Below are 18,067 nucleotides of genomic sequence, written 5' to 3' on the forward strand. Positions count from 1 at the left end.
GATTGTATTGTTTCAAGGAAATGGATACATATGAACAAGAATTTCATTAGTTTAATTCTGGTTCTCATCGCCTATCTCAATAATCTGTAGGTCTTATGTGGTCTTGGAACAAAGATCTAAGATCGATTTGCACCCCCTTTAGGTTGTATGTTTGATGTATTTTTCTATTGGAACAAAGGCCCAAGTAAATGCTTGATATGTTTAATAGGGTTATTGGTTACTTGAGAAGGATATTTTGTGAGAATGGGATCTAAATGAACATTGATTTCTAAATAACAAGGTGATTAGATAGATTTTATGTCTGCGTATATGAAACATGTCTTGATATCATAGATGTATGTATTGAATTCATTGAATTGCCCAATGGATTAGGGACTAATAAGTTATAGGATCACTTGTTATACTACTACATATTTGAGGTTGTGTTGAATCAACATCATTAATCAAATATTTCCCCTTTCATGTTGAAAGTTATTCAAAGTTTAACCTGCACTTAGCTTACCAGTTTCATGAGTCATGTTCTTAGCTATTTCATGCTTGTGATTTCTCAGTTAAGCATAGAAGAATTAGGGGTTTCATCTATTATTCTAGATCCTAATTATGCTCATTGCACTGGTCACATGATCAGATCTAAAGAGGTTCACCTACCTAGGTTTTATAGAGCCTGAAGTAGGAGAAGGGTCTAGCCTTATAGTTGGTCTAGATTCATGGTAAATTACATCAATTGTTTGAGATAGCTTCCCATGGACTCATTCTTACCTTGCATACTTGGTGATCCAAACTCTGTTAAATCAGAGCCAACACATGCCATGCTCTTGTTGTTTGGATCAACAAATCCTTCTAGCTATTCTATGTAAACCTCTTCTTCTAATATACCATTTAGAAATGTTGACTTCATGTCCATTTGATAAAATTTGAAACCTTCGTATGCAAAGTAAGCAAGTAGAGTTCTTACTCCAAATCTTGCAATTTGGAAAAATGTTTCTCCATAGTCTATTCCTTCTTCTCGTGCATACCCCTTGCAAACTAATCTTTCATTATTCCTTATGACATCACCATTTTCATGTAACTTGTTTTTGTACACCCACTTGGTTCTAATCACATTCTTGTCCTCTGGTCTAGGTACTAGAGTCCATGACTTTTTCTTCTCAATCTAATCAATCTCTTCTTTCATGGATTTACTCCATTCCTCATTCTCTAAGGTATATTTCACTATCTTAGGCTCATGAATGCTCAACAAACATGTATCACTTCTCAACCTATTCCTTATCATTGGTCTAGCATCTTTATCTCCAATAATTTTTTTAATAGGGTGATGTCTTTTGACATACTTTGACAATCTTGGTTTTGCTCTTCTTTCTTCAATGAGTCTGTCAATTTATGAATCACTATGTACTTCTCTATCAGGTAGATTGGAATTCCTTTCATGTACACTTATCTTAGAATTATAATGTATCTTAGCTTCTATCTGCAACTTAACTCTTGAGTATAACTTAGTTCCTAAATGTAACTTGATATTCATTTTTTGTGACTTGACAGTGACAAAAACTTCTTGTTAATTTCCAACTTGGTTTACAAAATCTTCATTATCAAGCATACCTTCATAAAAATATATAAAGGATTTTTACTCTTTAGGTTCACTCATAGGTTCAGCTTCATGCACCTCTTTAGATTCAATAAACTTCACATTTGTACTTTCCACAACTTTTTTAGTGTTAGTATTTAAACATTTATAAGCTTTACTTCATATGGAATAGATAATGAATATACCTTCTTTTAGCATCTAATTTACCATTCCTAAAATCCTTAAGAATGTAGCACTTGCTTAAAAATACTTTATAATATTTTACATTGGGTGAGTATCAATACCATAGTTCAAAAGGTGTTGAATGAGTACCTTTCTTGACTTGTACATGGTTCAAGGTATAGATAGTTGTACTTACATCTTCTCTCCAATATTTCAAAGAAACATTCTTCTCCATCATGAGAATTCTAGCATAGTCCATTACAAATGTATTCCTTCTTTCAATAATTCCGATTTTTGGAGGGGTCCTAGGTGCAGAAGTCTATCTCTTGATTCCTCTATCATTACAGAACATCTCAAAACCACTTGATGTAAATTCTCCACCTTTGTCAGATCTCATAATTTTCAAGATTTTCCACTTAAAAATTTAGAAAGTATTATATTTCTATTTTAGAAACATAACCGTCATCATCCTAGAATAATCGTAAACAAAAAGGATAATGTACTTATCACCTTTTTAGCTTTACACATCAATTGGTCCACACGAATCAGTATGAACTAACTCCAAAATTTCTTTAGAGGTGTGATTCTTACTTTTAAAACTATATTTTTTCATCTTCCCTAATTGACATTGTTTTTAAATCATATTGTTAGGTTTCTTCAATTTAGGAAAACCTTTGACTCTTTTCATGTTATTGATATTCACTAAGTCATCAAAGTTAACATGAAATAACCTCTTGTGCCATAGTCACACATCATCAAATTATACAATAAGACAAGTAGCATCATTCACATCAAGATAAAATAGATTATCTCTAGTTTGATCACCTTTCCCAATTAGTTTCCCATCAGAGTCATAGATCTTTTCTATCTTGTTCTCAAACTCAAATTCACAACCTGAACTATTTAATTGTGACACACTCAACAAGTTATAGGTATGTCCTTCTATGTAATAAGCATTTCCACACATGATCTTTTCTATGAGTTTGATTAATCCTTTTCCTTTTATCAGATAGGGTGCATCATTACCAAACCTTACACTATTTCCATTCTAATAATCAAGGGTAATTAACTTACTTTTATCTCTAGTCATGTGATGTGAACACCCATTATCAATAATCCATTTGTCACACTTGTTCACATAAAACACTAGCACAATTGCCTCATCCTCATCAGAATCATGCTTCATTGCAATGTACACAACTTCATCATCATGGTCATCAGATCCATCTTTGGTTTTCTCTTTAGAAATATAGCAAAACTTCTTTCTTTATCTTTATAATCTTTGCTGACCTCACTTTGGACATCTAGTAACAATATGACCAACCTCATAGAAATTAAAGAACATGATAGGTAGCTTACCTTTGAATTTCCTTTATCTCTATGAAATCTCCTTGTTAGCAATGCTTCAAGTTATCCTACATCCTCCTCATCTATATCATTGTCACTAGAAACATATTTAACCCTTTTCTTTTTCTCTTTGGTTTCTTTCAATGATAGTTCATCTTTGAAATCAGATTCAACATTCTCAAATTTGAAATTATCAAAATTTGAGAGTTCAAAGGTAGTGAGTATACTTATCAATCCTTCAAGGGCTAGATCATTACCAAGTGTGCATCTTAGTTCTTGGATGGTAGAGACTCTAATAGCATAAATAGGTAGTAGGGTTATCAATACTTTTCTAATCACAATCTCATCTTCAATTTTACTAGTTGCTCCTCTACCAACATTAACAACTTCTTTTACTCTGGTACAATATTGAACTATATTATCACCTTCTAGAATTCTCATATCATCAAACTTACCTCTAAGACTTTTAGATTTGACTCTCAACACATTTTTGTCTCCTCCATAGATCTTTTCTAGAGCATCCTACATCTTCTTAGCAGTATCACATTCCTTGATGTCATCAAAATTAGTGTAGCTTAGGGAAGGTACAATCTCTGACATATTCTAATTGTGTTCTTTCTTCTTTTTTAGATCCTTAGTAGTTAGGGCTCCAATAGGGTCAACATGCTCAGTGGTGATGGTAGATTGTGCATGATCTCCAAGTTCTCCTAGATGGAGCTTCATCAAGCATTTCCATGCAGGGAAGTTCTCCTTGTTAAGCTTGGGTACCTCTCTTTTAGACATCTAAATCTTTTTCTTTTAGTACTTTCAAACTGATTCTCTCAAGCACTATTGCTCTAATACCAATTTTTGGAATTCTTTAGAATAACTAAGAGGGGGGGGGTTGGGTAAATTAGCTATCCAAGGTCTAGATGTACAAATAAAAATTTTCAATTAGTAGACCCATATCCATAAAACATTAATATACATGCATCCATTAGATCATATAATACTTAAACTTTGTAGGCAAAACAACTTTGCAAAAATGTAAACACGAAACAACATAAGAAGATTCACATAATTTGACACAATGATTTTTTGTGGAAACCCAATTTGAGAAAAACCACCAATAACATGCTACTAATTCTCACTCTTCTGAAGTGATGCCCTATGAAAGGCCAACCCTATTAAAGGTTACAATACACACTATTGAATGCAACCTAGTTAAAGGATTTCAATCACCCTATTAGGAGTGATCCTTGTTAGATGAACTTAGACCATTCCATTAGAATTTCATGCAATTAAAAGATTCAAAAATGATTGTTAGGTCAACCTTAATTCAAAGGATTTACCCTAGAGTTATACATGATTAGAAAGTAATAGTAAGGCTTGATCTAATAAAAAATTACAACTCACTTGTAGATTATAGATCTTTTTTTCAGAGCTCCAATTTTCTTGGCATTCATACTCTTAAGCCTTTTTTTCTTCACATGCCAATTGTAGTCATCTTTTTTCAGCCACTGAATGAAGCAATACCATAGACTCCTTGTCTTCCTTAGGTTCTCATACATGAAAACCTTTGCTTCCAACCAACTATCTCTATAAATATAGAAAGTAGATCTTTTGTTAATTAAACACAATTTTCCATTTTAGGGTTAGGTAGGATTAGGTACGATACAAAGAATCTACCCACTTTTTGATTTCATTCCTCTATAATCTTCTTTGAGTTTGCCTCAAAATGGTATACCATGAATTTTGTGCCACTAGCTCATCATAGTTATCTTCCACATGCTTCACATAATTTAAGAAAATAAATTAGTTGGCTCAAATTCATCAAATATTTGATTTAACATTTTTTTGTCACTTGACATCTATACTATTATGTCACATTACCCACACTAGTTCACTCAAAAAATACTAAAGTTTACTGATTCTCAACACCAACTAAACTTTACATTGCATATACTAACATTTACTTGGCTTGAACAATTTTTCATCTTTTCTCAGCACCTCTTGATTTTCATGTTACGTGAAGCGATTAGTATGAATCAAGCTTCAATGTCAACCAAGTAATAGAATATGCCAAGCATTGAAAGTGTTTTTCAAGTGTTCGAGTTTTTCTTCTGAATTTGAGTTACAAAAGTTGGGTTGACTTTGCGAATTATGATGAATTTGGTATTATAGTAGACTCTAGTAAGTAGTTAATTGGATTGATATATATGTAATGTATTGTATCATATCCAATTATATTATTGATTGAGTATATGAAGAAATATAAATAGAAGAGTGTGAGTTGAAGGTTACAAGTAGTATGTGGTACAACAAAGACTTATCTATCATGGTCAGGTGATCATTGCAATCCTAGGAATCTTATTTATCAAATCATAGTTGCAAATCAGAGGTCACCTACTAATTCATTCTAACATGTGCATCAATTAAATCCTTTAACTGGGTGGACTTAATAGTCTTTTGCTAAATGTCTCAAATAGCTTGTGCATACTTCATTGTATGTTTGTAAATCCTTTAACAAGGTAGACCTCATAGTCCTTATTTCTTTGAATAGGGTAGATCACTATAAGTGGTCAATTATAAGCCTTAATAGGCCAAATTTATACTACAACACTAAATCTTGTGGGTATCATCCCCACCCTAGTTTTACTTTCTATTTGGAAGGTTTCTAGGTCACCATATCTTGTGTCAAAGTGTTATGAATGTTTGATTGCTTTCATTCTTTCGTGCATACATTTATATCATAATAATATATGAAGGATTAACTGGTGAATTGAGTTGAAGTTTAATTGGTTCATGATTCACCCATCCATTCTCAGTAACCTAGCCTACCTTATATTTCCAATAGGGTCTAACCTACTAAGAGGTTACAAGACTTATTCAGTCTACCTTGATTAAAGGATTTAAACTTACAAGTAAGTAAGCACTGTATTAAGAGATTTTCATAGGCCTATTAGAATTACTGTATTATGAGATTTACCATAATTCACTTGCTAGAATGTATTAGTACCTGATCCTTTGGTTACCATTCTATTTCTAGATTATGTATCTTTTCCTTTTAGTTATGATCCGATCTCCTTATCTTATATACCTTTTTCTATCCTTCACTAGTAAGTTTATATTTCTAATCTCTTCTTCTAATTAATAAACATGGCATTCCTTCACTCATGTAATTTACTCTTTAATATCTCCTTCATCTCTCATGAACACACTCTAATTTAGAGTTTTGAATCCTCAACTAACCATATGGAGAAGGTTCTAGATCATGATCAATGATCCATATTTTTTCCTTATGTAGCTTATCCCTTCCAATTCTATTATTGGTTGATCACCTTTCAAAAGGATCAATGATCTATAAAAAATGTGTAAACAACTCCTTAGTTGTCTCTTCAATCTTTAATTCATGTATAGAAGTTGGCCAAAATGTTTTACATAAGTGTTTGTACCATTCGAAACACATATAACAAAATTGGTTTAATAAGAACTTGAATACCCTGACGTATGGTCACAATTGATACTCATGTTGTGACTTAGCTTTTGTATGCTTGGCATTGTCTATGAAAATTGGTATGAACTAACTCTAATTTGGTCAATGTCTACTAACTACTAATTGACTCACATAAATTGTCACTTTGTCCATACTAGGGTGCTCTATAACCTAAGACTTGTTCTTCTCACACTGAGATGTAAACAAGTCCAAATACATTATTCAAGCTTCATTGGGTGGCTCAGTCATAGTGATGACTGACCAACTCTACCTAGGAAATGACTAAGTGTTTACCATTGATAGTTAACATGACTTGGATATCAACATTGATGAGGTTCAATATTGGGAGCTACCATGATAAGGTTCTATGTGATGTCATACCTATGGATGCATGCCATGTATTTATAGAAAGGAAATGACAATATGTTAGAAATGTTATGTATGATAGTTGACTGCAATTACCTATTATTTTATAAAGGATTTTTTGTCACAAGTTGAAACCCATAATGAAGGAAGAAGAAAAGGTATGTGGTAGTATGAGGTATGTCCTTTTGATAGGATAAAATTCCTTGAGGGCATGAAATATCAAAAATGGTGTTATGTTTTAATTCATAAAGTGGATAATGAAGTAGTAGAGAAGTTCTAGTAGAGGTTTCAAGAATGGTAAATGAGTTTTAAGATAATGTATCTGATAATGTCCTTGAGGTGTTTCCACTAGTATGGAAAATTAGTCATAAAAAAATTTAGTCCTTGGAGCCAATTCTCTTAACAAGGTTTCTCATTGGATGACTCCAATTGAGACTGAGGAGTTGAACATACACAATCTTGAATTTATAAGGAAGGAATTGATTCAAGAGAGCCTAAGTCAATGTGTAGTACATATTGTACTAGAACCAAATAAAAATGGAGAGTGGAGGATGTGTATAGACTCTAAGACCATAAAGAATATAAAAGTCAAATATAAATCTCCTCTCCCAAGGATGGATGATCTCATGGACTACTTAAGTGAAGCTCAACACTTCACAAAGATAGACATCAAGAGTGGGTTTCACCAGATTCATATCAAAGAGGGTGATGAATGGAAGACAATATTCAAGACCAAGGAAGGTTTATATGAGCGGTTATCAATTCCCTTTGGATTAAAAAATTCACCAAGCACCTTTAGGCGACTCATGAATGAGGTACAGGAGAAATTTTTTATTGTTTATTTAGATTATTTTTTTATTTTTACTAAGGCATTAGATAAACATCAAATGCATACTTGAGGAGTCTTTGAGAAGATAAGGGAAGATAAATTTTTGATTAATCTAAAGAAGTGTAGCTTTGTAAATAAAAAATTAATCTATTTGGGATATTTTGTCTCACTTGATGGTCTCAATATGGACCCATAGAAGGTAAAGGTCATTCTAGAATGACCTAACCCATGGTCTACTACCAAGGTAAGGTCTTTCCATGGTTTGAATATTTTTTGCAATAATCTCATCACAAACTTCAATAGTATCTATGCACCCCTAACCAAGACAACAAGGGGGGATATAAAAGAATTCAAATGGACTACAAGAGCTATAAGGAGTTTTGAATTACTAAAGGAAAATGTGATAGAGAAACCTATGTTTTCACTCCTTGATTTCAACAACTTTTTATAGGTAGATTTTGATGCCAGTGGTAGTACTATTGGAGTTGTATTAAGCCAAGAAGGTAAGCTTATTGCCTATTTCAGTAAAAAATTAAATAATGTAAAATTCTATTTATGGCCATGAATTCTATGCAATGGTTTGTGCATTAAAGAAATGGAGGTATTATCTATTTCCAAAATATTTTTTTTTGTATATTGGTCATTAGGCATTACTATATGTAAATAGACTGGATAAATTGATCAAATAGACTTAAAATGGGAAGACCTCTTATAGAACTATGCATTTGTATTGAAGAAAAAAGGTGAAAAAATTTAATAGGGTTGTAGATGCCTTAAGTAGGAGACAAATATTACTAAAAGGAATGAAGATTGAGGTGGTTGGGTTTAATTATCTCAATACTTTGTAAACTAAGGATCCTAAATTTGTAGAGGCTTCAAAGTCTTTCATGGAACTTGGTACTCTTGATAGGGCAAAGTGGTTGGACTACATGATCCAAGATGGTATGTTATTCACATAGAGACACTTTTGAATTTTAAGGAGTTTCATAAGGGAGTATTTGATCAAAGAGAAACATAGTGGATGGATAATAAGACACTTTGTTTGAGATAAGACCATGGCCATTTTTATTGAACACTATTTTTGGCCTTAGTTGTCATAAGATGTGAATAAATATGAAGAGTTTTTGAGTGTGTTAGAAAACATAAGGAATCAATCAGAATACAAGACTCTATCAACCATTTCCTATTCCATCTTGAGGCCCTATAAAGATATAAGTATGGATTTTGTTCTTGGGTTTTTGAAGAGATAAAAGGGTAATGATTTAGTATTTGTGGTGATTGAAAGGTTTTAAAAGATGACTGATTTCATTACTTGCCAAAAGACCTATGAGATGGTTCACATTGCATATTTGTTCTTCAAAGAAGTAGTAAGGCCACAAGGTATTCCAAAAAGTATTGTTTTAGAGTGATACCCAATTTAATGGTAATTTTAGAGAACCCTATGAAAGAAGTTGAAGATAGAGTTGAATCTTATTTCTTTACATCACCAGCAAATTGATGGAAAAACTAAAGTAGTGAATAGAGGATTGGGTAATCTACCAAAATTCATTGTAGGCAATAAGATTGAGGGATGGAACTCTATTCTACTACAGGAAAAAAATTATTACAATAGTTTTGTGAATATAAGTACTAGTAGGTCACCATTTTAGATTGTGTATGTGAGTAGTCCAAGGATTGTACTAGAACTAAGGAAGATAGATCAAGGAGATAGGACTAGTGTTGAGGTAGAGGACTTTGATAAACATGCCAAGAATCTACATGAGGAAGAGTGTGAGAATATCACTAGAAAGAACATGTAGTATAAGGATATGGTAGATATAAAGAGGAGACATAAGGAATCCTAAGTTGGGTATCAAGTTATGGTGTACTTAAGAAAAGGGTGGTTTCCAATGGGGACGTACAAGATGTTAAATATGAATAAGTTTAGTCCCTAAAAGATTTACAAGAAACATGATTCAAGGAATGTATATAGGGTGGATTTATGAAATGGAATCCAAATTTCTCCTATTTTCACCATTTTAGATTTAATAGAGTATCGAGAAAGTTCTATAGAGGAGGGATTGACACTTGAGGAATGTCCAATCCCTACCACTGATAAGGACTAGATTGAATAATTCTTGAATATCTACATGGGAAGGAGTAATAGAAATAAGAAATAGGAGGAGTACCTAGTGAATTGGAAAGGATGACCTATGGAAGACTAAACCTAGAGAGAACAAAACCATGCTAAGGAGGGCTAAAAGGTCTCAAAATGAGGTGCTTCCATTTTATGATGGTATATTTTCTATTGTGTTCATTTTTATCTCTATCTATTCCCTCATAAAGTAATATTGAATTGTTGGAAGAAACTAATGGTTAAGACAACATTTTACCTACAAATAAGTGAGTGCTTTCTAATGATACCATATTCCTTACAAGACACCTTTTCAATGTATCTCATTTCAAAACTCCTAATTTGGCATAGGTGGGGTGGATACTAGAAAATAAGGACAATGGCTCCACACTTGATAATTATATGTAATTTAAATTAAAAAAAACCTTACAGAAAATGCATGTTGTGCATCTCATACAATCACTACATTTAATGAGAAAAAATATCTTTGAGGAATTATGTCAAATTGTTCACAAACCTTGCCTATGCTTCCATAACTTGTAGATATATTTAAAAAAAAATTTACCCCTTTGATTACATTTTGATGGATTTCCATATCCTTTTCCAAAACTCATACAATATCTATAAAGGTTGGAAATACATGTGCCAATGCAAGCTGTTTAGGTCAGGTAATTTTTGTTGTGCACGATGGTTAGAATAAGTGTTTAGAAATTCAAATTTGGGTGAGAGTAAATGAATGGATATAATGACAAAGGAGAACAATGACCATCACAAATTAGGGAGGGACTACACAAGCCATTGAAGTGGTAAATTTTTGAAGTGTGGTAGTTAATTCCACTTCAATAGTTGTTATGGATGGAAGATGGAAGTATAAATATAATATTCAGTCCATTCTTTAGCATTGGAGTTTTTCAAGGCCATAGTGTGTTCAAAATCTAATTGAAAAAGCTCATTGTTGTTGAAGATCAAAGAGGGAGATTTTTGTAAAAGAATGTTTTCAATCATTGTTTTTTCATTGATGTCAAACTTTCTATTTGTAGCGATGATATTTTCATATAAGATCCAAGTACTATCACTTAGTTGATTGATGAAGAGGATTTGATCAACAAGATGTAATAAGAGCACCTAGGGGAAATGTTGAGTTATGATGTTGTAATGAAGTGCAAGGATTAGTTAAGGCTCTACTTCTATGAGTGGTTATGAAGAGATGATTGCACTAGTACATTGAGTGTGCAGACTCAAGAAGACAAAGCTTGAAAGAAGGGAAAGCTATCAAGAGTTGTAGAGATTGAAGGCTAGGCAAGGGTGTGAGCTGAGAAATGATCTAAGATTTGAAAGATAAGTTGTATGTTGAAATCAGGCTGAGATTTCTAATACTCTCTAGCAATTGTATTAGATCTAAAAATCCTATGAACTTAGGTTGGCCTAATAGCAATTTGTAAATCCTTTTATAGGGTGGCATTCCAAGTGAATGTTCTAAAGTTCTTTAACCAGGCCCACTTATACTAGGCTAGTTAAATCCTCTAACAAGATCACATTTAACAGTGTGTTGTAAGCCTTTAACAGGGTAGGCCTTTCACAAGGCATCACTTTAGAATAGTGAGAATTGAGTAGCATGCTACTCGCAATTTTTCCCAAATTGGGTTTCCACATAAGTCATTGTGTCATGTGTTGATTTCTTATGTGTTATGCTTGCATGTTGATTTACAATAACTTTCTGATTAGATAAGTTAAAGCTTGAATGGTTGAATGGATCCACTATACCTATTGAAAAGTTTGAATAGGACATCTCGACCTTGAATAACTGATTCACTCCCCCCTCTTAGTTATTCTAAAGCAATTCTAACGATTGGTATCAAAGAAGTCTGTTGATTTAGTTTCAAGGTACTAGAAGCAGAAAGATCAAGATGTCCAAGAGAGAAGTTCCCAAACTCAACAAAAACAACTTTTTCGCATGGTAGAGTCTAATGAAATTGCAACTTGGATCAATAGGTGACTGTGCACAAACTTCAATTGGAATAGAACATGTAACTCTAGCAGGACCTCTTACTGAAGATGATTTGAACAAAAAGAAGGAGCATAACCAAGCAATGTTGGAGATTGCCTCTACAGTCAGCTATGTAGAATATGATGACATCAAAGAATGTGATACTATATTCAAAATGTGGAAAACCTTATCAAAAATCTATGGAGGAGATCAAAATGTTTAGAGAGAAAAGAGAGAAAGCTTAAAAGGAAAGTTTGATGACATGAAGATGGAGGAAGGTGAAAATGCTACTCAGTACATTACAAGAATGAAAGAAGTGGTGAGTGCAATAAGAAGTCTAGGTGGACAATTGGAAGAAGAAACAACTATTAGCGAATAATTAAGAGCTCTACTCCCTATCTATGCTATTAGAGTTTTAGCCATCCAAGAGTTGAGGTGTGTACAAGGGAACACACTAACCTTCGAAGGAATAGTGGAAAGACTTACTGCATTTGAGCTATCCAATTTTGACAACTATAGACCTAAGAACATTGAATCTTCTTTCAAGGCCAAGATGATAATAAAAGATATTGAGAAGGACACATCAAGTAAGAAAAGAAGAAAAGAAAAACATGCATCCAGTGATAGTAGCATAGATGAGGAAGATTTGGAATAGTTAGAAGCACTATTGGCTAGGAGATTCCATAGAGGTAAAGGAAAATTCAAAGGTAAGCTCCCTATCATATGTTTCAATTGCAATGAAGTAGGTCATATAGTTACAAGATGTCCACAGAAGAAGAACTACAAAGAAGGAAACAAGTTCACGAACAAAAGAGAAGATGAAAACAAAGATTACAAGAAGAAAGGCAAGAGATGCTACATTTTTGAAGAAGACTTTGATGAAAATGATGATGAAGTAGTCTATGTAGCCATGAAGGATGAATCAAACAAAGATGAAGATGAAGCAACAGCATTGGTTACCTATGTGAACAAGAACAACAAGTGGATCATAGATAGTGGATGCTCACATCATATGATAGGAGATAAAGTTAAGTTTATTAGCTTTACTCAATATGATAGAAATACTGTTAGATTTGGTAATGATGGCCCATGTAAAATCAAAGGAAAAGGATCTATCAAAATTATAGAGAAAATTTCATGTGATAATGCATACTATGTTGAAGGATTAAACTATAACTTGTTGAGTGTATCACAATTAGGAAATGTAGGTTGTAAAGTTGAATTTGGAAACAAAACTATCAAGATCTATGATACTAATGGAAATCTGATAGGAAAAGGTGAATAAATTAGGAGTAATCTATTTTACCTAGATATGGAAGATGCAACATGTCTTTTTGTTAGACTTGATGATGTGTGCTTGTGGCATGTTAACTTTGATTATCTAATTAGCATCAGCAAGAAAAAGAAATTCAGAGGATTGCCCAAGTTGAAGAAACCTAAAAACACAATGTGTAAACAATGTCAATGAGGAAAGATGACTAAGTCTAGTTTCAAAAGTAAAACATACACTTCCAGAGAAGTACTAGAGTTAGTCCATACAGACTTATGTGGCCCAATAGAAATACAAAGATACCTAGGAGATAGATACATAATACTATTTGCGGATGACTACTCTAGGATGATGACTGCTATGTTCTTAAAGAAAAAATCTGATGCATTCCAAATGTTTAAGTGATATTTGGCTAGAGTTGAGAAGGAAATAGGAAAGAACCTGAAATGCCTAAGGTCAGATAGAGGAGGTGAGTTCACATCAAGAGAGTTTGAAACATTCTGCAATGACAAAGGTATCAAAAGGAAAACATCAGCACCAAGAACTCCACCACAGAATGGTATTTCTAAAAGGAGGAATAGGTCAGTGATTGGCTATGCTAGAACCTTGATGATGGAGAAAAATGTTGCACTAAAGTACTAGAGAGAAGCTATAAGTCCTACAACCTATACACCAAATAGAGTTCAAGTCAAGAAAGGTACAAATGCAACACCTTTTGAATTATGGTATGGTCATTCACCTAATGTTAAACATTTCAAAGTGTTTGGCTATAAATGCTATATTCTAAAAGATACTAGAAATGGGAAGTTTGATACAAAAAGTGATGAAGGCATATTTCTTGGATACTCCACTAGAAGTAAGGCATATAAGTGTTTGAATACTAACACTTAAAAATTTGTGTAGAGTGCAAACATAAATTTTGATGAGCATTTAGAAGTTTAGGTTGATGAGTCAAAGAAAATAGAGGATTATAGATCCTTTGTATACTTCTGTAAAGCAATGACAGTTGAAGACAATGCTATAAATCAAGTTGGGAATCAACAACAAACTTTAGTATCTATCAAGTCTCAGCCTATGAATGCCGAGCTGCATTTAGAAGTTGAGCTATAGAATGTAGAAAATGCACATTTTGATTCTAAAAATAGTATGCAAGAAAGGAATGATGAAATGTCAGATGAAGAAGAACGAAATGACTCTGAAGCTAAATAATCAAACATGGAAAGAAGGACTAAACCCAGATTAGCCAAGTATGTAAGAAGACATCACCCTATATATCAAATCATTGGTGACAAGGATTTAAGACCAATGACAAGGAATAGGCTTAGAAATGAATCATGTCTAGTAAGCAAGGTTCAACCCAAAATGGTAAAAGATGCACTATAAAATGATGACTGGTATAAAACCATGAAAGAAGAGATAGATCAAATTGAAAAAAATAAAACATGGTCTCCAATTCCTAGACTAGCTGACAAGAATGTGATTGGTACAAAATGGGTGTTTAGAAAAAAACTTGATGAGAATGGTGAGATAACAAGAAACAAACCTAGACTAGTTTGCAAAGGCTATGCACAAGAAGAAGGATTGGATTATGGAGAGACATTTGCTCCTGTTGCAAGAATGGAAGGAGTAATAACATTACTTGCATATGCTACATATAAAGGTGTCAAAGTCTACCAGATGGATGTGAAGTCTACTTTTCTAAATGGTATACTAGAAGAGGAAGTTTACATAAAACAACCAGAGGGATTTGTTGATGAGAAGAACAATGATATGGTCATGTGAGCAATGTTTCTGGATTAGATTGTGTGAGTTTTTTTAGCATCAACGTTTCGGATCATACTACATGATCCATCATCAGGATGAGAGAGCATCAGAGAGCATCATTTTCATATTCTGATGCTCTCTCATCCTGATGATGGATCATGTAGTATGATCCGAAATGTTGATGCTAAAAAAACTCACACAATCTAATCCAGAAACATTGCTCACATTACTAATGGATTGTGGAAATATGATTATGTTAAAGGATATGGTCTGCAAGCTACACAAAGCACTATATGGATTGAAGCAAGCATGGTATGAAAGGTTGCAAAAATATCTTGTGAACATAGGATTTGAAAGAAAAAATGACAATAGCAACTTGTACATCAAAGCTATAGAAGGTAAAAACATCTTTATATCAAAAATCTTTGTTGATGATATAATATGTGGAGGAAAAGATGTTTTATGCAAAGATTTTGTTGATCAAATGAAGCATGAATTTGAGATGTTAATGTTGGGAGAAATCAAATTCTTTGTTGGATTACAAGTAAATCAATTAAAGCATGGCATATCTATGACCCAATCCAAATACATCAAGAAAGTACTCAAAACATTTTGGCTAGAAGACTCAAAACTAGTCAACACACCAATGGAAATAGGCCATAAACTATCCAAGAATAATGAGTCTTCTGAAGTAAATTAGACATTGTATAGGTCTATGAGATTGGAAATTTGAAATATGTTGTACATAGTAGACCAAAAATTGCATTAGCTATTGGAATAGTGGCCAAATTTTCTACAAATCCAAGAGAAAATCACTTAATTGCAGTGAAGAGAATATCGAGATACCTGAAAGGAACTGATGAAATTGGTTTATACTACAAGAGGAATGAGAAGTTTGAACTGAAAGTTTACACTGATGTAGATTGGGGAGGTAACATTAATGATGGAAAAAATGCTAGTGGAGGAGCACTTTTCTTAGAAAAGAGATTAATTATATGGACCAGCAAAAAGTAAAGTTGCACCTCATAGTCTACTGCTGAAGCTGAATATGTGGTAGCTACTATAAACTGCACTAATATTGTATGGATCAAACATTTGCTACAAGGTATGAAGGAAGAGGTAATTGAGCTTGTGATACTTTATTGTGATAAAACAAGAGCTATTAACATATCAAAGAATTCAACAATGCATGCTAAAACTAAGCATATTGCAATCAAGTATCACTATGTAAGAGAGTTGGTGGAAGACAAACAAGTGAAGATGGAATATGTTAGCTCAAAGGAATAGATTGCTGATATCTTCACAAAAGCACTACCAAAAGATTCTTTTGATTATCTTATAGGTAAGTTAGCTGCTTGAACCAAAAAGCAAGTATGCCCTGCATCAATTAAGTTGAATGTTGAAGATTTTATACATTGATGCAAAGAATGTTTACTTTGGGATCCATGCCTAAACTAGTAGAAGTGCTGAAATTTCAAATAAGTCACAAGCAAGGTGACAGAGGGAGACATTGAATAAACTTGTAAAAGCTACACTTGCATATTAAAGATGCTAATATGTCTTTGGCATTGTTGTCAAAGAGGAAGAAGTAGACAAATGATCAACAATTTTTGAAGGTGTTTAAAACTGATCAAATAAAGATAGAGGGAGATTGTTGGACAATAGAAGTTGAGAAATATAGAGGGAGAAAGACAAAGAACAAGGAAACAACAGAAAAGAGGGAGAAGATGAAATTAGAATAGTAGAAACCTAATGAGCTTGTGGTTGAATAGTTTAGTTTGATGGTTGATTAATTTGGTTTGCCATCAATGCCAAAGAGGGAGATTGTTGGAAATCTAGTTGAAAAAGCTCATTGTTGCTGAAGATCAAAGAGAGAGATTGTTGTAAAAGAATGTTTTCAATCATTATTTTGTCATTGATGTCAAACCCACTATTTGTAGGGATGATATTTTCTTATAAGATCCAAGTACTATCACTTAGTTGATTGATGAAGAGGATTTGATCAACAAGATGTAACAAGAGCACCTAAGAGAAACATTGATCTATGATCTTGTAATGAAGTGCAAGGATCAATTAAGACAATGGTTAAGTAATGTATTGACGACATACTCAAAGATACAAAGGTTGATCACACTAGAATTATTGGTGGAAGAAGTTGTAACAAGGTTGACTGCAAAGCTTAAACTAAGATCATTAGTAGGTGTCAAGCAAGTTAGTTGAAACTAAGAAATTTTTTAGTAGAAGTTGAGTAACAAACATTTCTAGTGTGTGTCGAGTGATCTTCATGTGTCCAAAAAAGATCAGGTGCCAAGCATCAATAAAATTTCAGTTGGTGTCAAGTGATCTTCAGGTGCCAAGCATCAGGAAAAACTTAGTTGATGTCAAGTAATACAATATGTGCCAAGCACTAGTATTACAATAGTGCTGAGTGTAGTGCCTACCCCTAGTTCACATTTTTCTATCATTGCCAAACTCTTTTAGGCCAGTTTTATTCTTGATGTTTAGTAGCATTACCTTCAAATTTTCAGATATTGTTTCAAATTTAGTTGATTATATGATGAGATTACTTGGTACTCTATATTTCATGTGTGTATGATGATTATTCAATGCTTTTAATTATCGATGATGATTAGTTAGATGGTTTATTATCACATGTGTCTTTTTATGGATACTTACCCCATACTGCATGTGTATGGTGTGCGTGTTTGTTTTTTTTATGTATGGCACTTCTAATGTGGTTAAGGGAGTCATAGTCACCTGCTAGTCGGGATCTACATGATGCACCACTTCCTGCCATTTTTTTTTTAGCTTAGAATATTGTGTCTGTACATGCATGAATTTTATGCAGGTTGTAGGTACCGGGTATCGACATCCCTAAATTGCTAGGATGAGCGTACCCTATCACATTATCTCAATGGTAAGAGAGGGGAGATAAATTCTTAAGTCCAAATCCTAAACCTTTTATCCATTTGTCCTAATTGATAATTAGGACAAGTATCCGAGTTGAGTACCCTCTGAATGTGTCGAATGACGTTAATTCGTGATTATAACCCTTTGTTGATTTAGTATGTGTTTTGCTATGATGGGTTTTCATATGTTGTCTTTATGAGTCTTTGGTGTATTTTTCTATTAATTAAGTCTAATTAAAAGATTAATTAATGATTTAATT

This window comes from Cupressus sempervirens, chromosome 10, assembly GCF_028749045.1.
Source record: "Cupressus sempervirens isolate cs-2001-9-10 chromosome 10, ASM2874904v1, whole genome shotgun sequence".
Classification (NCBI taxonomy): Eukaryota; Viridiplantae; Streptophyta; class Pinopsida; order Cupressales; family Cupressaceae; genus Cupressus; species Cupressus sempervirens.